General features: G+C 44.6%; 1 long non-coding RNA gene across 1 annotated transcript; it reads left to right on the top strand.

The window, feature by feature from the left end:
- Positions 1-1,843: 1,843 nt before the first annotated feature.
- Positions 1,844-20,795, top strand: LOC125124102 (uncharacterized). Its single transcript, XR_007134249.1, has 6 exons — positions 1,844-1,976; positions 2,074-2,173; positions 5,038-5,167; positions 6,818-6,896; positions 18,348-18,532; positions 20,691-20,795. It is a non-coding gene; the product is annotated as an uncharacterized LOC125124102 (long non-coding RNA).
- Positions 20,796-26,418: the final 5,623 nt, after the last annotated feature.

The raw sequence follows: 26,418 nt of genomic DNA, 5'->3' as shown, positions 1-26,418 counted from the left end.
GGCACATGAAAAAAATGTTCTACATCACTAATCGTTAGAGAAATGCAAATCAAAACCACAATGACATGCCACTTCAAGTCCATTAGGCTAGCTAGTGTTAACAAATAAAAATAATAAAAAGTTAAAAACCAGAAACAAGAATGTTTGTTAGCAGGGCCTCGGAGGAGGAAGTTTCAGTCTGGGAGAATAAAAAAATTTCCGGAGATGGACAATGAGGATAGTTAAACAATAATGTGAAGGTACCTAATGCCACTGAACTGTAATAGTTAAAATGGTAACTTTTATGTATAAGTTACCAGAATAAAGAGAAATTTTAAAGGTGGGGGTGGGAGCAGGAAGTGGGAAAGCAAAGTATTTATTTATTTATTTATTTATTTTGCTTTTTATGGCCACACCCGTGGCATATGGAGATTCCCAGGCTAGGGGTCAAATCGGAGCCACAGCTGCTGGCCTACACCAGAGCCACAGCAACACCAGATCTGAGCCTCGTTTGTGACCTACACCACAGCTCACGGCAATGCCGGATCCCTAACCCACTGAGCAAAGCCAGGGATTGAACCCGCAACCTCATGGTTCCTAGTTGGATTCATTTCCACTGTACCATGACGGGAACTCCCCAAGTATTTAAATAGACACTTTCCCACCGAAGATATATAAATGACCAATAAATACATGGAAAGATGCTCAACATCATTGGTCCATAGGGAAAGGCAAGTCAAAGCACCATGAGATACAAGTTCATACCCACCAGGATGCCCATACTCAAAAAAATAGATGAGGGAGTTCCCGTCGTGGCGCAGTGGTTAACGAATCCGACTAGGAACCATGAGGTTGCGGGTTCGGTCCAGGCCCTTGCTCAGTGGGTTAACGATCCGGCGTTGCCGTGAGCTGTGGTGTAGGTTGCAGATGCGGCTCGGATCCCGCGTTGCTGTGGCTCTGGCGTAGGCCGGTGGCTACAGCTCCGATTCAATCCCTAGCCTGGGAACCTCCATATGCCGTGGGAGCGGCCCAAGAAATAGCAACAACAACAACAACAACAAAAAAAAAAGACAAAAGACAAAAAAAAATAGATGATAACAAGCGTGGCAAGAATGTGGAGAAATTGGCACCCTCATACATTGCTGGTGGGATTATAAAATGGTGCAGCCACTTTGGAAAATAGTTTGGCAGCCCCTCAAAAATATTCAACATGGGTCGTCATATGACCCCTCAATCTAATCCTAAGTATACACCCAAGAAAAGTGAAAACATATGTCCACACAAAAGCTGTCCACAAATGTTCATAGCAGTAGTATTCATAATAGCCCCAAAGTAGAAAGAACTCAAGTTGTCTCTCAGCTGATGTATGGATAAACACAATGTGTGTACATGGGATATAATATTAGACTGCCATGTAAAGGAGTGAAATACTGAAACATGCTGCAACATGGGTGAACCTTGAAAACTATGCTAAGCAAAAGAAGTCAGAAGCAAAAGATCCCATAGTATTTCATTTCATTAATACAAAATATCCAGAATAGAAAAGTCCATAAAAACAGAAAAAGTAGTTTAGGGATTGCCAGATTGAAGAGGGAATGGGGAATGACGGCTAATAGGTATGGGTTTCTTTGGGGGTTGATTTAAACGCTCTAAAATAAGATAGTGATATGTATATGCATATATATATTTATGCATGTATATATGGATCATTTTTTGTATACCTGAAACAACATTATGAATCAACTATACTTGCATAAAAATAATTTTAAAAATAATTAAAGAGTGATGGTTGCACAACTGTGAATATACTGAAACCCACAGAATTGTACACTTGAAATGGATGAATCTTATATGACTTATATCTCAGTAGAGTTGTTACGAAAAACAATAACAACAAAAAAGATCGCCTTGGCTGCTCTACAGAGAAAGGATTCTTGAAGGAGGAAAGTGGAAGCATGTGATCAATTAAGAAGCTACTGCAGCCATCAAGGCAACAGGTGACAGCAATTCCCATGGGAGGCAGGGCAGGGTGGGGGTGGTACAGGGGCGGGGTAAAGGAAAGAGGGAACTATGGGTTTCCGTTTGGGTAAACAGGTTGTAGGGTGGTGCCATTTACCATCCTCCATCAGAGGGAGAATCGAGTTTGGGACCAAATGGGAAAATCTGCACGGAATCATGATCCCAGCCCAGAGAGGTAGGTATGGTTATCCCCTTTTATTATAAAATAAATGAGGCTCAAAGAAGTTAGAACAAATACCTTAAGTAAATACCTAATTAGTTCTGTGATTAATGTCAGCCTGACTCTGACACCCACGCTCTTTAATGCATACTATGAGAAATTTTAAAAAGAGGAAGAGAAAGAAATTATGGGGCAATATGAGAAGAGTAAAGAGGGAAGGGTCAGGCATCCCGTATGGAGCATTTTTGCCACCTGGTTTTGGCCTAATACTTTGTATGCACTCACTAAGAACCAGAGAAGCCAAAAAATATCACTCTCAGCTCCCAGTCAGTAGCAAGGGGCTGTTAATTCTCAAATTTGCTCACAACTCTCTTTGGTCACATTGCTGGAATTGCCTTAGTCCAGTGACCCCTATCTCTCACAGGAGGTATTGCAACACCCTCCTGACTTCTCCCTACTTCTGGTGCCACCCACCTCACCGTTCCTGCTCCAGCAATTCCTGTTGGAGAATGCGCACATACACACACAAGCACCCACACCCATCCCTCCTAATCCCTTTTCCATAACTAGGGTGCTCTTTCTAGAATACAAACCTGTTCATTGCACCACCTTCTTCAAAACCCTTCAAAGATTCCCCATCGTCCAGGATCAGTTTAAGCTCCCGAACACAACTTACAAGGCAAGGCCCTTCACAATCCTCCCTTCAAACCTCTCCAGCCTCTTCCTCACTCTTCCTTCCCATGTCACACACCCTCAACCCTGTGAGCCAGCCCCACTAAACCATTTTTAGTCCCTTAAGTACACTGTGCTCTCACTGACCTCAGGCCTTTGCATGTGCTCTTCCCTCTGTCCAGAACAGCTGTCACTGCCACCTTTTTGTATAACTAACTCCTATACATTCTATAGGCTCCCCTCACCCTCCAGCTCAGGTCACCTCCTCTTAAAGGTATTCTCATCGCAGTCTGCAGAGCCCCCATCTCTGCAGGGATTGAGGGGTGGTCAGCTGATCAATCACCTGGGGTAGCAATCTACAGGGGGAATAAAAATCATAGGAAATGTAACAAGATCAGAAAATTTCTCTCCTAGAATTTCCTCAGATCGTACACTATGTGGTTGGAAAGAATATTCTGATAAACCTCTTGGGGTAGGGGGAACACACACAAAGGACTTGCTTGAGAAATGTTAGATGAGTTGTTTTTTGTTTTTTTTTTTCACTTTTCTAGGGCCACACCCACAGCCACAGCAATGCCAGTTCCTAGCCTCGTCTGTGACCTATACCACAGCTCACAGCAACGCCAGATCCTTAACCCACTGAGCGAGGCCAGGGATCGAAACCCGCATCCTCATGGATACCAGTCAGGTCTGTAACCCCTGAGCCACAATGGGAACTCCGAGAAATGCTAGATGAACCTTTAAGGGGGCTTGTCTGTTTAACTTTGAAGTGTTTGTTTGGCCTAGTGGGGACTGCAAGTTTGGGGCAGAGTGAAATTGCTCAGGACTTTGGGTATAAGGCTCAGAGTTAGCACTAGCGGGCCTCCTTTCTCTGCCCTTCCCTCCAGACTGAGTCCCAACATCTGTGTCTAGTTACACTGGACAACTCTGGCAGGGAGAGGGACTACCATCACAAAACCCCTAATGAGTGAGCCGTAATCCTGCCTCACAAAGTCCCCAGCCTCTTTAATGAAATCTGAATAAAGATTTAGAGCACATTGACCTGAGGGAGTGTCTAATGATTAGCCTGTCCAGCTGCTCAGGTATTTCAGTCCAGACATACCCGTCAGAACATCCATCACATACCAGTGATTTATCTCTAGCTCTTGCTGGAAGGTATGTGCTGTGATAATCCTTACCATTTGAATGGTTAATATATGCCAAGTATTAATTCATTTAATTGTCAAAATAATCCCTTAAGGCAGGTGCTCTTTTACCCTCATTGTACAGCTGAGGAAACTAAAGCTCAAAGAAGTCAAGTCAGTAGAAGAGCTGGGTGGTGTGGCAGCGTGGCTCTATCTTATGCTTCCAGACTGGATGATACCCTCCCCCTTGGTGATGGGGGCGAGTCATCTTTTTTGCTAATGCATCCCCTGCAGTTGTGTATAGATTTAACACATAGAAATTTTTTTTGTCTTTTGTCTTTTTTTTAGGGCCGCACCCGTGGCATATGGAGGTTCCCAGGCTAGGGGTCTAATCAGAGCTGTAGCCGCTGACCTACACCACAGTCACAGCAATGCCAGATCTGAGCTGCCTCTGCCACCCACACCTTGCTCCTTAACCCACGGAGCAAGGCCAGGGATCGAACCCACAACCTCATGGTTCCTAGTCGGATTCGTTTCTGCTGTGCCACGACAGGAACTACAAAGTATTTGTCTTTTTTTTTGTCTTTTTAGGGCCACAGCCCATGGCATATGGAGGTTCCCAGGCTAGGGGTCCAATCGAGCTGAGGCACCAGCCTACATTACAGTCACAGCAATGTGGGATCCGAGCCACATCTGCAACCCACACCACATCCCACAGTAATGCCGGATCCTTAACCAACTGAGCAAGGCAAGAGATCGAACCCATGTCCTCGTGGATGCCACTTGGGTTCCTTAACTGCTGAGCCATGACGGGAACAAAATTTTTAATAAATATTTAAAATATTTAATATTTCAATTAGTAGAAGACTGTTATTCATTTGTTCAACAAATATTAAATCTCTTCTACGTGCCCATCTCACAGCCACATGCCTCAGTAACACCCTTGTTCTGCCCTGAACTCAATGAAAGTACCCCTTCTCCCACATTCCTACTGGATAGCAGCCCTGCCTCTGGCTGAGGGGATGGGAAGGTCATGGCCCCAAAGGTAACTCCTTTTTTTTTTTTTTTTGGCTTGCTCCACAGCTCCCAGGCCAAGGTGCAATTGCAACCCACCCGGTCCTTTAACCCGATGTGCCAGGAGGGGATTGAACCTGTGTCCCAGCACTCCAGAGATGCTGCTGATCCTGTTGCACCATAGGGGAAACTCCAAAAGGTAACTCCTTTTATGTTTAGGCAGCTCGGAGATTCTTTCTCGTTGAAGAAACGGGCCTCCCAAACCTTCCACCGGATGAGGCACGATCTTGTTCTACAGTCCCACTCGCGTGACAGCCTTTCACACATGTGAATGTAGTTTCATATCCCCCCAGGTCCTCCTTTTTCTCATCTAGACTAAGCCCCCTGAGCTCCTTCCTTGGCTCAGGCTCTGATACCATCTCCATAGGAGATGCCTTTCCTTCATTCGCTCATTCATTCATCTAAACTTTACTAATGACTCCCTACGTAATGGTACATTGCCAGGCCCTAGGAATCCAGAAACAAAGGCATAGTTCCTCCCTTCAAAAATCAAAGGGTTGGCATTTCTGCCATGGTGCAATGGGTTAAGAATCCGACTGCAGGGGCTCTGGTTGCTGTGAAGGTGCAGGTACAAGCCCCTGCCTGGCACAGTGGGTTAAAGGATCTAGTGTTGCTGTCGCTGCAGCTGCGACATAAGTTGCAGCTATGGCTGGGAGTCGGTCCCTGGCCTGGAACTTCCATATGATGTATGTGTGGCCATAAAAAAGAGAGAGAGAGAGAGAGGGAGAGAGAGGGAAAAGAAACACAGGGTCCACTGGGGGAAGGAGGCATAAAAAAATTGGCATATCCTGAGTGGCCAGCGCTATAACAAGGAGGCTCAGGACACCAGGCCCACTCAGTCCTATGACTGAATTTTATTCTGGCCACTCTAGAGTGTTGAGTTGGTCCATGTTCTTCTTACATAATGACCGCCAGAACTCGAAAGAGTAGAAAAACTAAAAAGGATACCTACACCACTCTGATATAAATGTTCTAAGAATGCGGTCCAGAACTGTGATTAATTTATTTAGCACATGGCTAACTAAAAAAAACAAAACAAAAAAACTATGGTATTAATTTCATGAAATGCTATTAGACTCATCCTATACAAATAAAATGAAAAAAACAGGTAGATAGATGATTGATTGATTGATTGATAGATAGATAGAAGATAGATAGATAAAGCATTTTATATTTATTCATCTTTGGTAAATACCTTCTTATTTTACTCTAGCAAATCACTCAGATACAGCCCCAGACTGTAGGAAGCAGGGTTAGATTTCCAGTTCTGCTGCTTCTAGCTGCAGGGCCTACCTCTTAGGTCTGTTCGGGGGATTCAAAGGAATACTGAATGGCATTATCTGGCATATCACCAGCCCCATAGTTGGTGCTCAATAAATACTAGTAATATTTATGCTCACTGGTTTGTCAAAAATTTTTTCAACTTTGTGTCTGACACCCGGTGTATAAGGCTGCCCTCAGCTTCATGCCAACTGCAAACCTGACAATGTTTACTATTTTCATTTTTCTTTTTTTTTTCTTTTTAGGGCCACATCCCAAGGCACATGGAAGTTCCCAGGCTAGGGCTCAGATCGGAGCTATAGCTGCCAGCCTATGCCACAGCCACAGAATCCAAGCCACATCTGTGACCTACACCACAGCTTGAGGCAAGGCCAGTCCCTTAACCCACTGAGCAAGGCCAGGGATCAAACCCTCATCCTCACAGATACTAATCCTGTTTCCTGGTTTTCAATAATCCCTCCACTCCTGACTCCGTTCCTCAGGCGCATCCTTTCCTCTCAATTTCCAGCTTTTCTTGGCCCAAGCTGCAGGCTCTCAGAAGCTTGACAAACCAGCATCGCCATCTGGAGGACAGCATGAGAATCTGGGTAAGAAAACAATTTTGTGGCGCCAGATAAACTAACTCAGCTGTTTCGCGCTGGCGCTAACGAGGCCAGGCTCACAGGTTCATCCCCAAAGGAGCCAATTAGCTTTGCACCGAGAGACACTTTGGAGCACAGCCCCAGCCCCTGACCTTGGCCCCCGGTTCACACGTGTGTGGCTGTTGGCTAGAAAGTGGATTCATCACTCCGATCCCATTTTGTATAATTTCTTAAAAACCCGATTGTTAAGGCTGTGTGGAAACAATGAAGATGAATAAGACTTGCTCCCTGTTCTTAAGGAGTCTTGAGCTGCAGCTCTGTTTCCTTGGAAGATTTCTGAGACATGGATAGGAGTTAGGAGAATAAATGGCTCTGCAGCGTTAAATTAGTTTGGGAAACACTGATATAATCAAACTCAAGCAGGCTCTTTACAGAAGGGCTCATTAGAGCCCTTAACATGCTAATATGCACTGTTAATCTTCCAAGAAGAAAATAGAAGGTGCAGTGTCTCCCAGATTTTGACCGCCAGAGGCATTCCCTCCTCTTTTTAAAAAAGAACAGTAACGAAGCTGCTGTCCCTGAGTAGGGCTGCTTCCACTGGAACATCTATTTTAAGAAGCAACTCATCCATGGGGAAAAGTTTAGAGTCTATTGCTAGGTTTTTTTTAAAAAAAAAAAAAAAAGACTAGGTGTTCCCTTCCTGGCTCAGCTGTTAACAAACCCGACTAGGATCCATGAGGACGCAGGTTCGATCCCTGGCCTCTCTCAGTAGGTTAAGGATCTGGTGTTGCCATGAGCTGTGGTGTAGGTCACGGAGGCGGCTAGGATTCTGAGTTTGCTGTGGCTATGGCTCTAGCCACCAGCTGTAGCTCCAATTTGACCCCTAGCCTGGGAACCTCCAAATGCCGTGGGTGTGGCCCCAAAACAGCGCGTGCACACACACACACACACACACACAAAAGACTATAGAACAGTATCCCATTTTGGAAAGATAAAACAAAGATGTCCATACACTTAGGAGGAACAAAAAAAAACAAAAAGATAGGGAGTTCCCTTCGAGGCTCAGTGGTTAACGAATCTGACTGGGAACCATGAGGTTGAGGGTTCGATCCCTGGCCTTGCTCAGTGAGTTAAGGTTGTGGTGTTGCCGTGACCTATGGTGTAGGTTGCAGACGTGGCTCGGATCCCGTGTTGCTGTGGCTCTGGTGTAGGCCGGTGGCTACAGCTCCGATTCGACCCCTAGCCTGGGAACCTCCATATGCCCTAGGTACGGCCCTAGAAAAGGCAGGGAAAAAAAAAAAAAAGCCATGAACCAAAATGTTAGTTTTTGTGATCTTTTTGTTGGAGGAGTGGTTGTCTTTCTGTGTTCTATGTTTTCCAAGGTTTTTAAATTTTTTTAATTTTTAATTTAAATTTTAAGTAAAAACCACAAAGCCCAAATTCTTGGATGATATACCATCTTCATGAGGCTACTACTATAGAATACTGGTAAGAGCTAACATTTACTGAAGGCTAAGTATCTGGCTCATGGATTATCTAGATTATCTCATTTAAACTTCACATATAAATCATATGAGATGAGATACAATTCTGCCTCAATTTAAAGAGGGAAAATTAGAAAAACAGGAGTGCCCATCGTGGCTCAGCAAGTTAACGACCCGACATCGTATCCATGAGGATGCGGGTTCCATCCCTGGCCTGGCTGGGTGGGTTGAGGATCCTGAGCTGCCTCCAGCTGTGATGTAGGTCAAAGATGGTTGCTCGGATCCCACGCTGCTGTGACTGTGGTGTAGGCTGGCGGCTGCAACACTGATTCAGTCCCTAGCCTGGGAACCTCCATATGCCACAGGTGCAGCCCTAAAAAGAAAGGGGGGGAAGAAAAGAAAATGAGAAAAACAGAGAAATAAACCCTGTGGAATCAGAATTTGAACCCATTACATCCCTTATTTGCTGTCTGCCCCGCTTCCTCCAAGACACACATACACACCACAAAAAAAGATGCTGCTCCTCTGAGGAGAGAGACTATCAGAGGACAACGGTGAGAAGCTTTGCAACATGGCCCCAGCTGCCATGTATTAAATGCCCTCTGGTGCCAGGAATTATTCTAAGTACTTTGACATATGCAAACGTCTAAGCTGAACAACAGCTGGGCTCTACTAGCCCCTTAAGATCTGCCTTCTGTGGTGTCATTCGGGCCACCTCTCCCCTTTCTCTCTCTCTCCGTAGCCACTAGAAACTCCACAAATTGCTTATGAACCCCCCAAAAGCTATTTCCTGGGTAGAGAAACTCAGCCCTCTCCAGCTTCTCTAGCCCCATTCAGCTCCAGTTTTACTGCGGATTATCTGAACACCATTAATGTGCTGTTACACAGCAGACCAACTACCCAATCAGTCTGTCTCTCTGTCTGTCTGGCTCTCTCTTTGGAGAAAAGCATAAAGAAAAAAATGTATTTCCTCACTGATATGAAGCCTCCCCCTTAAAAACCAGAAGTGTTTATAGTCAGTTTGGGGTTAAAATACTATTTTTATTTTCCATCACCTACATATAATTGAAGCAAGTCCTTTCATGAATGCCCTTTACAGATGAGGAAGCTGAGGTCGGGTGACTTGCCCCAGGCACCAAAGCAGGTAGGTGGCTGTGCCGCTCTTTGAACGAGGCCCATCCAGCTCCACATGTCACCAAATTGAGAGGAGAGCAGGGGCACTTGGGGCTGCAAGACACAGAAACTCCCCTCAAGAGTTACACCTTGGAGTTCCTATCGTGGCGCAGTGTTTTACGAATCCAACTAGGAACCATGAGGTTGTGGGTTCGGTCCCTGGCCTTGCTCAGTGGGTTAAGGACCCGTCGTTGTCGTGAGCTGTGGTGTAGGTTGCAGGTGCGGCTTGGATCTGGTGTTGCCGTGGCTCTGGTGTAAGTTGGTGGCTACAGCTCCGACTCGACCCCTAGCCTGGGAACCTCCATATGCCTCAGGAGCGGCCCTAGAAAAGGCAAAAAGACAAAAAAAAAAAAAAGGAGTTACACCTTGTCAGGCTGACCCCGTTCCTTCAAGGCGAGAACAGAGCAGTTAGAAGGGGCCTCAGCTGAAGAAAGCACGCAATTCTTCATCCTCCGGTTGAGAAATCTGGTCCCGCCAACCAGTTAGAAATGATTTATTTAACAGCTCACCTCACTGACAGTAGCCCTCTGATAGAAAATCCCTCCTTTTTCTCCATTCCCCGCCTGACTTCTGTTTCTCCCTACCTGATGTCTAGGAGCCAGGCAGCCACTCTCATTCAAAATTTACTCCATTATGCTTAATTTTTTTAATTATAGGAGATCGTCTCCTTCGCCCTCCTTGGATCTAGGGAGCAATAGTTACTGGACCCTTTTCCCCATTAGGTGGCATCTTCTACCCCAGCTGAGGTCTCAGGCTCCTGCCAAATGGCACAAACCATTTTTCTGTCCTTCCTCTGCCTTCCCGCTGAGCTCACAGCTGAGTTTTCCCACCAACTGGGCCTTAAAGGGCAAACAGGGCACAGGGCAGAAGGTATCGTAAAGCAGTTTTGGACAATAAGGGTTCTTCGTTCCATCTGTGAAATGCCACTGGCACCTTTGACCAAACGTTAATACTGCATGGCTTTGACATCCTACGATATAGCTGGAGTTTGAGAAATGGGGCTGAGGGTTGATTGGGGTCCAAAAAATAAATCTTTTCTATTGCCACGAAGCAGTTACAGTTGCACAACTGAAATACCAGCCCTTTGGAAAAGCTATCAAACCCACTCATGCAGTCGGGTAATACGATCGTTCAAAGCACTTCTTGGATGCCTGGTGTTCCAAGCACAGTGCAAAGCAAGCTAAGCGCACACAATCTATTATGTGGGACGTTTCCAAGGCTGGATATATGTTTCTGATGCTGGCAGTGAAACTGGCTCCAACAGATGCCCAAGAACCCCTCTCAAAGGCCAGCAGGGTGTATGATAATCATAACTAAGAGTTATTGGGCCCCTTCTATTTGCCAGGTCCATGCTCCACATCTCACATAATCTTTAGAGCAAGCTTTGAAGGAGGGGCCATTTTTAGCCCCGATTTACAGATGACGAAACACAGGCTCCAAATCCGGACCAAGGTGACACAGCACGTAAATGATGGAGCAGAATTCAAATCCAAGACCCCCGATGCCATGGTTCCCAAGCTTAATCCCTGCACCATACCTGTGAGATTCATGTAGATCGGCTCCAATGAGAGTCCTGGAGTTGGGTAGCTCTGTGTTCAAATTCTGGCTTTATTACTCAATTGGACCAGGTATACAACCTCTATAAACTTTAGTCACTTCATCTGCAAAACATGGAGACATTAATGCCTAGCTTGTCAGGAAATGAAGAAATACTTTTACAATCAATTGCACCCAAAGACCCACATGGATCCATCCCAGAACCAGAATCCTTTTCAAATGCACATCAGGGAGAAAGAGACTCTTCTGTTAATAATTATTGTTTTATTTAATTTATGAAGCCTCTGTCCCATGGTAGGCATTCAGTAAGCTGTAGCTATTGTAATTCTTTTTTATATACTTTGAAGTTATTATCTTTAAATAACTCACCCAGTCCATCTATTTGAAATGCAACTTAATATGTCTCCACAAACTCTCCTACTTTAAGAAAAAAAAACTACAAATTTGAGTTTCTCCTCATTCGTACTAAAACAGAATGAGGTGTGTAACAGAAGCTTCAAGCGATGTTTCTCAGAATTTGAGATTGATCTGCACATATTTGGAAATCTGAATACACAAATCCTGGGACAGAGGCACTCTTGGCAAAGAAATTAAGATGTGAGGCCCACCTAGCCACCTGGTTTAAGTACCAGGACAACCTCAGTGTTGGAAAGGAAAGACAGCTGTTTGACACAGATTTTCCACTGGCTCAGTTCATGGGACTATTTGTCTGATGTGAACCAGCTGTTCCTACTTCTTGACCTGAGACTTGCCCTGTATAAGACTCTTAGAGTTCCTGTTGTGGCTTAGCAGGTTAAGAATCCGATTAGTATCCTTGAGAAGACGGGTTCGGTCCCTGGCCTTGCTCAGTGGGTTAAGGATCTGGTGTTGCCACAAGCTGAGATATAGGTTGCAGATGTGGCTCAGATTCCGTATTGTTGTGGCTGAGGTGTACGTCAGCAGCTGCAGCTCCACTTTGACCCCTAGCCTGGGAACCTCCATATGCCATGGGTGAAGCCCCCCCACACACCCCAAAAAGTCTCTTGTTTTACTCTAATTTATCCTTCACACAGCAGCCAGCGTGGTCTTTCTAAAGTGAAAATTAGATCGTGCTCACTCCCCTGCCCTGTTTAAAACTTTGAGTAGCTTCCAATTGCATTGATAAAATCCAAATTCTAGTTGTTGCCTGGTGGGGCTCAGCAGGATAAGGATCCAGCGTTGTCACTACAGTGGCTCTGGCCTAGGAACTTCCTCAGGTGCGTCCGAAAAAAAAAAAATCTGAACTCTGTGTTGTGGCTTACAAAATGCGACATGATATTGTCCCTGCCTCCCTCTCTAGGCTCATCTAAGCTCATTACCTCCCCCTCTCCCTGCATTCACTGTGCTCTAGATACAGTAGCCTTCTGTCATTCCTGCCTTGGGGGACTGGCCCTCCCTGTCCTCCTGCCTGGGCCCCCACCTTAGCTGAGACAGCCTCCCCAGGAGCTCTCCCCACACTGTCCTGTGCTGCATTCCTTGAGTGCCCTTCCCAGCACGGGAAGTTGGCTTCTTGGAATACAGGCTCCCAGTATTGGGAAGAGTCCTGGAGAATGCTAGGTCCTCGCTGTCCTCTGCACTCATCCGCCCTGGTTGCCAGTCCTGGCCCTGCACCCTGGATTTCAGCCCAGCTTGTGTTCTGATGCTCTGCCACCCATTTGGATCTCATTGTCTGGCTTTCCGACCTCAGCCCATAGGACTGCCTCCCCCCTTTGGGTCTTTTTAGGGCCACAATCGCAGCTTATGGATGTTCCCAGCCTAGGGATAGAGTTGGAGCTACAGCTGTCAGCCTACACTACAACCACAGCAATGCCAGATCCAAGCGACCTCCACCACAACTCAGGGCAATTCTGGATCCTTAACCCACTGAGCAAGGCCAGGGATTGAACCAGCATCCTCATGGATATGGGTTCGTTACCGCTGAGCCACAATGGGAACACTCATGGGACTCTTTTGACTCTTGATTGGCAGATTCCGTGGATCTCAGCATCTCTCGGAGCTTTGCCTGAGAAATACCTCTTTTGCCATCCTGAGTCCCAAACCCATCTCCCAGCGAAGCCTATTTCCTAGCGCCTGTGGGAGCAGCAGTCTACACAGGCCCTGGTAGAAAGGCCTCACCCGAAGGGGCCCACTTTGGCCATTGGACCTTGAAGCGGCTAAAGCAAAAATAGAAATTGAGACCACTCCAAAGAGGTGAGATCCCTTCTTTGTGGTTTCCTCCATGCCGGGCAGCCAGAACCATTGGGCTATTGAGAAATTTGGACTGACAGGATGCAATGGAAGCTCCCCTGGCCAGAGAAACTGTCCAGTCCTGGCACAGTGCTTCCATTTCATCCTGGCAGTGGCCAACTGGGACAGACCATCACATATGGTATCACATGACGATTCCCTGCTACACGCAGAAAGCAACAATAATAAAACCATGAGTACTGCTGTCACTTACTGGACTCCATAATCAATACCAGGTGTCAGGTACATTCTGTTCATGATGACACAATTTTCACGATAAAATTACCGTAGGTGATTATCCCCATTTAGCAGGTGAGACAATCAAGGCTCAGAGAGAGAGAAAATCATTTGCTCAAGGTCCTATAACTGAGAGTGGGAGAACCTGAATTTCTGACTCCAAAGCACATGCTCCCAATCCTTACCTTTTAAATATTCAATTATGGGTCTCTTTACACCTACACACATACGCACACCTCCCACACACACACCAAATTGTATGCTCCTCCAGAGCTAGGATTTATTTCTTGTTCATCATCCACATGGCACAGGAACTGATCCTTAGTGGATGGTCAGCACATTTTTGTAAGTGCATTCTTAATGCTATTGAATTAGTGTTATAATTTATATATGCTATAATTAATAGATTGATATCAATATTCATTGCCATAACACCAGGGTTGGTTTTCCTACTCCCTGCGATTGACCATTTGGACAATTTCCAATTTTTAGTTTTAATGCACCGTACAGTAATTTGCTCTTACTGGAACATGGAATGGGCGTAAGAAGCAGCAGATGAATCTAATAAAGGAAAAATAACATTCTGCATCTTTCATGAGACCATTCAGGATGAATTCAATTAAGTAATATGCTAATTACATTAAATAGAGAAACAGTTCTGGGATCATGATAATAAAATTATCAGCCTTTTCTAGCAAACTTAAATACCACAATTTTCACTAGAAAAGCATTCGTTTTTTTGTTTTTTTTTTTTAGGAAAGCATTCGTGTTTAATGGATTGAAAAATACACTGTACCCTCTTATCTAGGCAAAATCCAAAAAGCCTTTCAAAAATAAATATCAATCTATAAATGAAAGTGTCAAAATCCTATAATGTAGAGGAAAAAACATGTAGCTATCTTTTAGAAAATTGAATTTAGTTGATTGTGTACCAGACTGTTAAAAAATGGAGAGCGAGAGCACTTTATGTCTGGTTTTTTGGTTCAGATTTTTAAATTTGGTTTCCTGAGTGCTTTTAGTGACTGACTCTCAGGTGCCCTCTAGTGGAGGAGCTGAAGAACAGTTTGGTGCAGGAGGTGCTATTTGTCATCCGTTTACTATGCATTACATGCCTAAGAGTAACCACTGGTCACACTTCTAGTTCTACATGAAGGATATAGAAGTAACGATTTTTTTTTTATCTTTTTGCTATTTCTAGGGCCGCTCCCGCGGCATATGGAGATTCCCAGGCTAGAGGTCGAATTGGAGCTGTAGCCACCGGCCTACACCAGAGCCACAGCAACGCGGGATCCGAGCCGCGTCTGCAACCTGCACCACAGCTCACGGCAACGCCGGATCGTTAACCCACTGAGCAAGGCCAGGGATCGAACCCGCAACCTCATGGTTCCTAGTTGGATTCGTTAACCACTGCGCCACGACAGGAACTCCACGATTTTTTTTTTAATATTTTATCCATTTATAGTCATTCCTAATGACAGAGTTTACTTTTTGTTTTATTAACATGAACAGGTCTTTGGTCTCAGTTTATTTAAATAACTACTACTGGAAATTTATTTATTCCCATCCTTTTTTGAAACATGAGTAAAAATTAATATGATGGCTTTAATCATTTCAAATAGATCATTAAATATATTTTTTCAAAGGACCCATAGGTAGGAGGTTAAAGTATCGATTTTCTCCCAAATGCAAAGAATTTACAAAGGAACACTATAACCCAGCCATAATTTGTGCTTTAAGGGGACCTCAAAATGACAGAGAGGTCAACATTTTCCAAAACATGCTCTGTAAGATACTAGTTCCCTGATGTGTCAATGGGGGGAGGGGGCGCTCCTAGTTGAGAGGCACTTCAGAAGATTAACTCACTCCCTTGTCTTGTTTCTACACTCAGCTCCTAATTTTTTTTTTTTTAATTTGCTTTTCTGTGCTACTTGTTCATGGGAAGAGAATACAGCGGGTAGCATGAGACAAGTTTACAGCTCAGGTTATCCTTGTGAATTTAATTGTCGGCATTCATATTTCTGGAAATACATCAGCATGTGTTCCTACACACACACACACACAAACACACACACACACACACACACACACACATTTAATTAGTTAGTTGGTTGGTTTGCTAGCTATTTAGTGAATACAGTCGGTGGAAACGTACCAAACTCTTCACAATGCTTTATTTTCGGGGGAGGGGGCAGTGTGGAAGGGAATAGCAGAGGTTTCACTTTCAAAGATATACTTTCTCTAACATTGGAAATTTTTACAGTAGGCATGTTTAACTTTTATAGCCAGATACATACATATATATGTATATGTGTTTGTATATATATATATACACACACACATTATCATATTCAATCGTTGAACTTGAAAGATAAAAAATGTCCCGGAGTTCCTGTTGTGGCTCAGGGGTTAACGAATCCGACTAGAAACCATGAGGTTGCGGGTTCGATCCCTGCCCTTGCTCAGTGGGTTATAACGATCCGGCGTTGCCGTGAGCTGTGGTGTAGGTCACAGACACGGCTTGGATCCCGAGTTGCTGTGGTTCTGGTGTAGGCCGGTGGCTATAGCTCTGATTCGACCCCTAGCCTGGGAACCTCCATATGCCGCGGGAGCGGCCCAAGAAATGGCAAAAAGACCAAAAAAAAAAAAAAAGTCCCCTAAGGCACCTCTCAAGCTCCCACATTCCTAGACTAATCAAATCTCTTCTAAAAGCAGCCCACCCACCTACACCTTGTTCTTCCCAAAAATCCCATCCCTTGCATTTTGTCGGCTTTTTTTTTTTAAGGGCTGCACCAGTGGCATATGGAGGTTCCCAGGCTAGGAGTTGAATCGGAGCTACAGCTGCTGGCCTCCACCATAGCCACCACAGCAACTCGGGATTCGAGCCGCATCTGTAACCTACACCACAGCTCACAGCAGTGCTGGATCCTTAACTCACTGAACTAAGGCCAGGAATCGAACCTGCATCCCCATGGATGCTAGTCAGGTTCATTTCCTCTGAGCAGCGACAGGAACTCCATCCATCCCTTGCATTTGCTTGTATCTGGAAGACAAGACCTGGTTGGATGCTCCTGCCCTGTTCCTGGAGCTGATGCTTAGGGCGCCCCCTTGAGGCTTAGGACTCCACAGTGCTACCCAGGTCCGTTGTCTCAGAAGTTGCAACCCACAAAGGTGAACTGGTGTCAGAGCGGAAACCTGGACAGTTCCTTGAAACTGTCTTGTCACTGTTGGTGGTGTTTTTCCTCCTGGCAACCTTCAAGCTTTTTGTAGGAATAATTTCTCTCAATGAAAAATATAAAGGTCATCCTCTCCAGACTCTAAACTTCTATTTGTTCTCTCTAAACTTCCCCCTTCCCCCTTTTCTGGCCTTCTCTACGAGTGCACACACACACACACACACACACACACACACACACACACACACACTCCACTGATGTCCAGTACTGTAAGTATAACCCCTGAATTATAGCTTCCCTCTTAGGGTGTGACAAAACCAGGTTTCTGCATCAGCAAAATGAAGACCAGACCCCAAGTCAAGATGAACTCATCAGAATAAATACCATTCTGGGAGTACCCTGGTGGCCTAGTGGTTAAGGACTTGGCGTTGTCATTGCTATGGCTCAGGTTACTGCTCTGGCGAGGGTTCGATCCCTGGCCTGGGAACTTCCGCATGCTTCAGGCATGGCCAAAAAATACGTAAATTGGTACCATCCCACGTCTGGGAGCTGAGCAAATTCCCCTTGTGATACCCTCTCTGTCTCATTATCTGCCTTCATCAGAGTGAAACAATACCTAATTTTGAAGAGGTGATAATAAAATATTAATTTCTACTGAAAACATTTAGTCAAGGACTCAGCAGTCCACACCTTAGATGAGCTAACCCCAGGCTTTTCCCACATCGAGTGTATTTCCTGGAATGGGCTGGGTACCACAGGTTGAAGACGCTGCAGGTACACGTGGCGCTTCATCCAGGAGTGTCAGTTCTCCTAGGTCTTAGGGAGAGAGAAATGTCCCTTTACGGTAAGATGAGTAGATACTTTAAGGAGTACGTTTAGGCTAAAATGCAGAAAGATAAAATCGAACTAAAACCATCCCTCTGGTAAAGGGCTGCATCACTGAATCCCCCAGGGTGAGGCTTTGCAGGCTTTAGGGTACATGTCTAGCATCTGCGGGCAGGGCCGGAATGGCTGGCACAGGTGTGAGACCTGTTAGGACCCCTTACGCTTGCCTTGATGCCCTGCCGCCAAGGTCTTGATTTTTTTTCTACTCATTTTTAAACTTGTGCTTTGCATTTTCATTTTGCACTGGACCCCACAAATTATCCAGCCGGTCCTGCCTGAGGATCTTATTACGGTGGAGCTTCTGGTTTAGTGTGTCTGGGGATCTGTGTTCTAACTCCCAGGTAACACTCAATATTGGTCCAAGACCACACGTTGAGTGGCAAGACCTGGCCTTTCACTCTCTTCCACAGTTTCTAATACTTCCTCTTCTTCGAAGGATACCAGTTATATTGCACTAGGTCCCACCTGTAAGATCCCACTTTAATTGCCTCTTTTTAAAGGCTCAACCTCCAAGTAGTCACAATCTAAGTTACTAGGGCTTAGGATCTCAAAACATAAATTTGGGATGGGACGGAGTGGGGGACCCAGTTCAGCCCATGACAAATACAGAAGATGAAACCAAACAGAAATAACATGGGACAGTGGGTCCATAGGCAGCCCGTTCTTGATTTCAGCATTCACTGCAATGCATCCTTTATTCTCAGGTGGATATTATCCATTGAAAATGATGCGCTCTTCCATGGAAGGCAAGCCGACAGTGTGTGTGAGGGGCTTTTGAATCTCTGCTCTGTCACTGACCATGGAGAACTCGGTTCATGTGGCTTTCTTTCCTGTAAGATGAGGATAACGGTGCCATCTGACTCGTAGGATCATCATGAAGATTAATGAGGTAACCTCCGATCTCATCTTTCTCTGCCTGCCATTTGGTATAGATTACCCTTGAAGAGGACAAGTCTTTCTTACTTACCCGAACTTCCAGGCCCCTGATGTTTAAGTGGAGTGTATTGGCCCCGTCTCACATACAGGGCTCCGGGGAGGTTGAAGGGTCAGTTTGCAGAGTGAGCTCAGGGGTCTTCTGGGAGGGAAAAGGCTGGTCCCTTTCCCTATTCCCTGAGAGTAGGGTTTAGGGAGGTACGTGGACTTGTGAGCAATTCCAAAAAGGATTCAGAAGTAGGAAAAGCCAACAGGTTCAACGTGTTACTGAGTCCAAGCTTGTGCTGCTCGCTGCAGAACAAGGCATTAAATCCACAGACACGTTGCTGGGGCAAGGAATAGTGATTTTATTCAGAAAGCCAGCAGACCGAGATGGTGGACAAGTGTCCCAAAGAACCATCTTGCCCTGGTTTGGATGTTAGTTTCTTGTATGGGACAGCAGGGGACAGCAGGAGGTAAAGCAAAAAAGGCAATAAGTTGTAACTATTTTCTGGTTCCAGCCAGACTCCAGAGGGGATGTGTTCATTTCTTCCCGCCTATAGTCATTCATAGGTGGGTCTGATCGGGAGGTTTCCTGAGAGCCAAAAAAGATATTTTAGCTTAATGCTCAGACATGGGAGGCAGGGTTCCTGGAGAAGGGCCATTATGTATCCCTTTTGTGATTAACTTGCAGCAAAAGCAATAGAATACAAAACTTAAAGAAACAGATCCAGTATGGAGTCAGACTGTTCTTCCCTATTACAAACTGAATCTAGGGACTTACAGCCAGGCTTGGCAATAAACCCAGAAAGGTGAGTGTGAGATGGGGATTCTGGCTCCTTGAAGTGCTTGATGCTGTAATTGGTTCTGCCTGTCCCTCAAGGCCGATATATTGTAAGAAGAATAACCCTAGAGGCTCAGTTCTTTTAGGAATAACAGGGGGCCTCTCAAAGGAGCATCACCTGGAGGCATCTCCTTTCCTTGAAAAACTGCTAGTGAGAAACTGGGTTGGTGAGCTAAGGCCCTGCCTCTGCAGCATCTCACGCAAGGATTGGGCTGCAGGTCAGCTCTGCTGCTGTTATCTTGCAAAGTTACTGAGAATCTGGGTTCCTCCACCATCCCCGAGTAGCTTGGCCTCTGATGGACATGGCTCCCCAGTGGAGACTAAAAGAGAACTGTGGATGGTTTGGCTGTGAGCCCCTCAGGGCCATATGGTTCTTCCTGGAAGAATTCCCCCTCCCCTTTCCCTCTGCTGGAGATTCCACTCCAGCAACTGGGGTTATAGCAGGAGCAGAGAACTGGGACCTAATCCTGTGCTTTGGCCACTGCCCACCATGACCAGCTTCTACCACATTCAGTGCCCTTATCTGCAGTCCACCCACGGAAATGGGACAAAACCATGTGAGCTTCTTGCTACAAGACGCAGGTCATGGCTCCTGGATTCTAGATGCCTAAAGAAAAGGGGGGATGAATCAACCCCTGGGGAGAGGTTGACGGGACTTCTGCACTTCCAGCTCTCACCAGCAGGTGGCGCCTCAAACAATATAATCTGGGACCTGACCCAGAACATTGTACCCAGCAAGAGGGAACCCTCCAGCGCACAGCAAAGACCTTTGGCGCGGGGGGGGGGGGGAGGTACTTCTTATTATGGGAAAGATAATTACTCACATGATCTCCCCACCACCACTGCCATTTTGTTTTTACAAAATGGAATGAAGAGAAGGAATTTCTTTCTATTCGCAGAAGAATGCAACTCCCGTCAGGAATATAATTTTTCTTTTCGTCTTGTCTGTCTTTTTGTCGGTCCCCTTCCCGAGGCATATGGAGGTTCCCAGGCTAGGGGTCTAATCGGAGCTGTAGCCACCGGCCTATGCCAGAGCCACAGCAATGTGGGATCCGAGCCGTGTCTGTGACCCACACTACAGCTCAGATCCTTAACCCACTGAGCATGGCATGGCCAGGGACTGAACCTGCACCCTCATGGTTCCTAGTCTGATTCATTAACCACTGTGCCACGACGGGAACTCCAGGAATATAATTTTCCCTCGACCTTAAAGGACTGACTAGAAGAAATGGAAAGTCCTGAAGTTCCCTCCTCACCTCTCTCATCCATCCTTTTCCCTTTACTCCTCCAGCTTCCATTGCCTACTATCGCTGTAACCAGAGCAACCTGGCTGGCGGGGAAATATGGAAACTCCAACTCATTCTTCTAGATTCAGGTAAGTCTCCGCCTTTGTCCATCCTCACTTCAGCTCTGGAGAGGACAACCTCACAGATATGCCGACATGTACACCCTGTGCACACCTGTGTTACCACACTCACTGCATTGCTTCAGAACTCTGTGTACCCGTGTGTCTCTGTCCCAACCCCATGATCCCTTGAGCATATGTGCACCCCCGTGCTTGGGTTAGAGCCTGGCACACAGGAGCTGCTCAGGCACTTCCACTCCTGAATGTCAGAAACTTAAGGGAGGAGGGGAGCAGACTGCCCTGGAGCGGCGTGAGAGTGGGTGGGAGACAGGTTGTCCCAGGAGTGGAGTGGAGCCTAAGTAGCCTCAGAGGACAGAAATCATGTCCTCACCCAGGAAAGCTGTGCCTGGCATGCAGGCTATTCCAGGCAGGAAAGGGAGGTAAAAGGTGGTAGAAAGCAACGGGGCAACAGAGTGGAGGTGAATGGATGGAACAGGGAGGGAGAAGTTGACTTTCAGATCAGTGCGCAGCCCTTGAAACTGGACTAGAGGTTCAAGGCTGAGATTGTGAGAAGGAGCTCAAGTCCTGTGTTTAAATGGTAATGACTCTAGGGGAGATGCTTGAAGGACTGCAGTTTAGATAGAGAAAAACTCCTGTGCAGAATTCCTCCTTTGGGAGTTCCCATTGTGGTGCAGAGGAAATGAATCTGACTAGCATCCATGAGGTCGGGGGTTTGATCCCTGGCCTTGCTCAGTGGTTAAGAATCTGGTGTTGCCATGAGCTGTGGTGCTGGCACAGACGCAGCTTGGATCTGGCATTGCTGTGGCTGTGGTGTAGGCTGGCAGCTGCAGCTCTGATTAGACCCCCTAGCCTGGGAACCTCCATATGCTGCAGGTGGTGCCCTAAAAAGCCAAAAAAAAAAAAAAAAATTCCTCTGTTGACTCAGCGAGGTGGGAAAGGAATCAATCCAGAATAAATACCTTCTAATCACAGTTTCACCCTTTTAAACTGCTGAATTACAGGCATCATCTCACTTAAAAGCAATATGGAGTGATAGCCAAACAGACCTGGTTGCAAACAAATCCCACTTATTAGCTCTGTGAATTTACAGGAGTCACCTCAGGTCTCTGACCTTCCATATGTTCAGTTAATAAACCTTCCTCAAAGGACTGATTTAAAAAAATGTTTTAATAATATATGTAAAGTGTTTAGTCGGACACAGTAGATACTTCATATTAACTCCACACTTTTCTGCACCAGCCAGGATTGTGTTGCTTTCTGAATCCACCAAAATTGCACTAAATCGTATCGTGATTTGTGTTTTAAATGGGGCTTGAGTGCTCCGTTCGATTGCACAATCCAGAATCAGTCCGGATGTCCTCTTTCAGGGTCTGCAGAAGATGGCGTGGGTGCTTGCTAGCTTTTGAACTATATTCTTCTGTCTCTCATCTGTTACCTGGGGGATGCAATCTGTGCCATTTTATTTTCCTGTTCTTTCACCTTTGAGTGATGAGGCAATAATCTTTGCTGCAGGAGCATTTACTCAGCCAAGCTATTTCACCAGCCTTTCACTCTCAAATATACTCTTTGTTCCCCCACTGAAAATTGGGCTGTCTTTCATGAACAGAGATGACACCGTGACACTCTTCACCGTCAATGGGCTTTGTTCGTTTTCTTACAATAACAATAGGTGGTGCTGAGCGATCCACAAACTGTTTCATTGGGATCTCAGCCTTATTAGTAAGAAGCATGATTGGAGGACTGAAGCAGGAGGCTGGAAATTTGTGCAATTACAATTCCAACCTTAGCCATAAAACTGTCCTGTATCAAAGGATGGATGGGTGGACATATACACTGAAATTTCAAGTTAGGCGTCTCGAGGATGGCTCTCTTTGTGTGATAACCAGCTTCCATGGGGAAGGAGGGAGTGGTCTCCTCTATGTTATATCATTAATCTTCTTTCAGCACATCACCTGTCATTTGTCACTGCTTTATGATAATAATGAGATTCCGTAAACACCATGAAAAACACAAGGCGCATAAGCCATAGGTTTTCAATTTTAAGGCCAAACCAAGGGCAAAACACCCTTTTTATCTGGTTTACAGTTGAGAGATATTTGGAGATAACTCAATAGCACTCTTTGGGCCTTAAAGCTGGGCACAGAAAAATTAGCCACAGGGTAAAATTGTCAGCGTATCCCAGAGAATTCAAGTTTACAGATGTTTCATTCCCAAATGAAGGTGCCTTCTAGATGGATTTTGCCACCTGTTAGATGTATGACCGTAGGCAATCACCTGACCTCCCTGAACTTCAGTTTTCTTGGCTATAAATTAGGAAAAATAATAATAATTGAAGAGAAAGAGGATAGTTTACCAAATAAATGAATAAAAGTAGAACTGTGATACTAAACAACGAATAATTGGAAAATAGATAAGTGACTGTAATTAAAACATTTTAAGGTCCTGGAGTTCCCACTGTGGCTCAGCGGATTAAGAACCTAACATAATGTCTGTGAGGATGCAGGTTTGATCCCTGGCCTTGCTCATTGGGTTAAGGATCTGGCATCGCTGCAAGCTGCTGTGTAGGTCACAGACAAGGCTCAGATCTAGTGTTGCTGTGGCTGTGGTGTAGGCCAGCAGCTGTAGCTCCAATTCAGCCCCTGGCCTGGGAACTTCCATATGCCATGGGTGTGACTATAAAATATATATATACATATATGTATATATAGAGAGAGAGATCCTTGTATTGTTTTGAAGAAAAGGCTATTGACTAATTTTCAACATTGTTCAAATAGGTACACCTTTTATTGAGTAATAAACTTAAAAAGGAAAATAGAATGCATAGCTTTCAAATGAGTAGAAAAGTGAGAGAATACAGAAAACTCAGTCAATTCAATGGAACTGGGTAAAATGAAAAAAACAGAGCATGGTAGGAAAAGCCAAAATAAGATAGTAGAAATACCCCAATATGCATCAATAATAGTAAAGGGAAAGGGATTAAATTTACCAGGTGAAAAGCAGAGATCCTCAGATTTTAAAACTCTGCTGTTGGCAAGAGATACCATTTCAAAAGGATGAAAACCACCTAACTACATAAACCAAAACCATGTAAATCTCAGACAAAGCTAACTAAATCTGATGTGACAGAGAAATTCAAGAAAAAATATTAAAGCATCACTAGAAAGAGGGGGTCACCTATGGAATGATGAGTAATTTCCAGGCAGTTATAAGCATTTTGGAACTTGTGTGTACCTACGAAGATCCCCTTAAAACATTTACAGCAAAAATGGAAACTTTAATATACCACTTTTAGAATAGATAAAGCAGACAAAAGAAAATAAATGTGAACAAATTTAATCAAATGGCATATAGAACTCAGTGCTCAATAATTCAATATTATACCTGCTTTTCAAGCACACATGGAACATTTACAAAAACTAACCCTAAACTGGGTTATAGAGGGGTTGCAAAAATACAAAATAATTTATGTCATTTAAACCACATTATCTGCCTAAAATGTAATGAAATTAGCAGTTCCCCTCGTGCAGTAGAAATGAATCCAACTAGGAATCATGAGGTTGCGGGTTTGATCCCTGGCCTCACTCAGTGGATTAAGGATCTGGCGTTGCCATGAGCTGTGGTGTAGGTTGCAGATGCAGCTCGGATCTCCCGTTGCTGTGGCTGTGTTGTAGGCTGGCAACTATAGCTCCGATTGGACCCCTAGCCTGGGAACCTCTATATGCCATGGGTGCATCCCTAAAATAATAATGGTAGTAATAATAATAATAATAATGAAATTAAAAATACTTTAGTGAAAACATAACCAATCACCTCATCATACTGTGCTCTAACATAGTTAGAAAAATCTAAACACTTCTAAATACATTGATCAAATAATAAATTATTATAGAAATTATTACATGTAGGACAAAGTAACATATATTAGAATAAAAGATAATTCATAATGCACTGAAAGCAATTCCACAGAGTATATACCAAAAAGGGGGGGGGGGCCTAAAGATAGGCACAGAAATTAATGAAATAGAAAATAAGGAAAAAAGAAAGAATATCAATAACACTAAAATCTTGTTCTTTGAAAAGATTAATGTAATAGACAGCCCTCTACTGAGATCTATTCAAAGGAAAGAGGAGACAAACTGTATCAGGAATGAAAAGTACATAATTATAGTAAATTTTAAAATAATAAGAAAATGTCATAAATCAACTTTATGCCAAGAGGTTTAAAATGTAGCTGAAATGAGCAGGGTTTTTGAAAACTACATTGAAAAAAAATTATAAAAAATAAAATTAAGAGGAAACAGAAAACTTCAGTAGCTTTAAAATAAAGGGATTGAATCATTAATTTAAAATCTACCCATGATAAAATGAAAAATTATTTTTTAGTGAACAGATTCATTAAAATCAAAACATCTGCTAATGCCAGAAGTTGTCAAGGATGAAGGAAAATGTGAGTTCTCAAACTCACTTGAGAGAGCCATTGGCAGTATCTTCTAAAATTGTACTTGGAGGAGTTCCTGTCGTGGCGCAGTGGTTAATGAATCCGACTAGGAACCATGAGGTTGCGGGTTCGATCCCTGGCCTTGCTCAGTAGGTTAAGGATCTGGCGTTGCCGTGAGCTGTGATGTAGGTTGCAGACGAGGCTCGGATCCTGTGTTGCTGTGTCTCCTGGCCTACGGTTCCGATTTGACACCTAGCCTAGGAACCTCCATATGCCGTGGGAGTAGCCCTAGAAAAGGCAAAAAGACAAAATAAAATAAAATAAAATAAAATAGTACTTGGAGTTCCTGTGTGGCTCAGTAGGTTAAGGACCTGATGTTGTCTCTGTGAGGATGAGGGTTCCATCCCTGGTCTTGCTAAGTGGGTTAAAGATCCAGTGTTGCCATGGCTGTGGCATAGGCCTCAGCTGCAGCTCCAATTTGACCCCCTGGCCCAGGAACTTGCATATGCCACAGGTGTGGCCATTAAATAAAAAAAAAGAATAAAATAAAATTGTAGATATGGAATTCCCTAGTGTCCTTAAGGACTCAGCCTTGTCACTGTTGTGCTTCAGGTTAATTCTGTGGCTCAGATTTGATCCCTGGCCTAGGAATTTCCACATGCTGCAGGCACAGCCAAAAATAAAAATAATTCCCGTTGTGGCTCAGCGGGTTATGAACCCAACTAGTATCCATGAGCATGCAGGTTCGATCCCTCATCTCACTCAGTGGGTTAAGGATCCAGTGTTGCCATGAGATGCAATGTAGGTCACAGACTCGGCTCAAATCCCGAGTTGTTGTGACTGTAGTATAGGCCGGCAGCTGCTGCTCTGATTTGACCCTAGCCCGGGAACTTCCATATGCTACAGGTGTGACCCTAAAAAGCAATAATAAATAAAAGTAAAAAATAAAATTGTAGATCTGCTCATACCCTATGACCTAGCAATTCTGCTTCCATGAATTTGCTATAGAAAAAATAGATGTACAACCCTGGTCATTGCTGTATCTTGTGAAACAGTATAAAGAAAAAAAGTTGGGGTTCCCGTCGTGGTGCAGTAGTTAACGAATCTGACTAGGAACCATGAGGTTGCAGGTTCGATCCCTGGCCTTGCTCAGTAGGTTAAGGATCCGGCGTTGCCGTGAGCTGTGGTGTAGGTCACAGACGCGGCTTGGATCAT

This window comes from Phacochoerus africanus, chromosome 4 (genome assembly GCF_016906955.1).
Source record: "Phacochoerus africanus isolate WHEZ1 chromosome 4, ROS_Pafr_v1, whole genome shotgun sequence".
In the NCBI taxonomy this organism is placed as follows: Eukaryota; Metazoa; Chordata; class Mammalia; order Artiodactyla; family Suidae; genus Phacochoerus; species Phacochoerus africanus.
The sequence above is the reverse complement of the archived record's forward strand: the minus strand, read 5'-3'. Positions and strand labels throughout refer to the sequence as shown.